This window comes from Eptatretus burgeri, chromosome 6 (assembly GCF_056783735.1).
Source record: "Eptatretus burgeri isolate ZD-2024b chromosome 6, Ebu_testis_v1, whole genome shotgun sequence".
In the NCBI taxonomy this organism is placed as follows: domain Eukaryota; kingdom Metazoa; phylum Chordata; class Myxini; order Myxiniformes; family Myxinidae; genus Eptatretus; species Eptatretus burgeri.
Window position 1 is genome coordinate 71,592,504 of NC_140966.1, and position 1,555 is coordinate 71,594,058.

Consider the following 1,555-nt stretch of genomic DNA (forward strand, 5'->3'; position numbering starts at 1 on the left):
TCCAAGCTTTTTATTCTGTCTGAAAGGTGTAATGGTGTCTAAAATGCTGAATCTATATGTGTCTGAAGTGTCAAATGGGTCATCTGGGTCTTTGGAGTCTCTTGGGTGTTCGGTGTCTTTTGGGCCCTTGATCAGTGTGTTTTGGGTCATGTGGGTCTTCAGGGTCCTCTGAGTCTTGGTGATCTTGAAGGATCTTCAAAGGTCCAAGGAGTCTCAGCAGTCGAAATGGTCGAAAGGTGCATTCCAATATTACGAAATTTATCGACGTATGTGTAGTTACTACGTTTAAACAGTACATCATTAATAGACATATAGTCACACAGCTTCACAGATGGCTGCACGGATGGAGGGAGGATGGATGGCTTCACCTTATTTTTCATTTTATATATATATATATATATATATATATATATATATATATATATATATATATATATATATATATATATATATTATGTAAATAGTAACGCTTTTGATTGTGTTGATCATTCATTAATGTGAATTATGCTGAGAGGAATCGGGGATGTCGGATCATCTGATCAATATGTCTGATCATCTGATATGCCTTTGCACAAAACAAGAAGCTACAGTAAGAACGGAGTGTGGAGAGACAATGCTTTGGAATTGAAAAAGGGGTCTGACAGGGGTGTATACTCTCCAATTACTCTTTACCTCCACCACCAAAGATGGGCAGAGGTTATGTTTTCACCCCTGTCTGTCTGTTTGTCTGTGACCAGGATATCTCAAAAAGTTGAAGACTGATGACGTCGAAATTAAGTATTTGGAGGAGAGGTTTGGTGTGTGACAAGGATGAAATCATTCTTCACCATTGAAAGATCGGGCCAAAAACAATATATTGTTATGGCTGTGGAAATTTGCACAACACCAGAAAGGTCCTTGGATCAGTTATGCCGGTAAGTTTATGTGCAGATAGTTCCCCACCGTTGTTTCGAGGGATTTATTCGTGTTCACCGGGCTGCGATCCTTTGAGGCAGCCGTTTTTCTTTTCTCTGTCATTATTTTGGACCAATAATCCCCCAACAACTCAAACATCAGCACCTTCGCCTCTTTACCTCCACAACTCCATCCCGCAAACATCGCTTCACCGCCATTCTCAAACGACGCCCGCCAACAACCAAACCACCATAGCAACCCCCCCCCCCACCACCTTCGCCTTTCTCACTCCACAACCATCAACCACACCACCTGTCAACACCGAACGTCGTGCTGTCCAAAGCCCGTTTGGTGATTGTTACCAACCGCGTCGTGCCACGAGTGCACATGGATCCTTTCAGGAGAGGAAAAACAGATTAGGAGAGGTTCATGCCCCCTTTCCGTCCGTACAATGGCTGAGCGTCGGGCCGTGTGGCCCCGCCTCCAGACGCGAAGCATATGGATCCCTTTTTAGAGAGAGAAACGGATCAGGAGAGGTTCACGCCCCCTTTCCGTCCATCCAATGGTTGAAGATCGGGCGGCGTAGCCCCGCCTCCAAACTCTATTTGATCCACGTATTTGCATATACGCCCCTCCTCCAGGCTATATAAGAGCGGGCGCG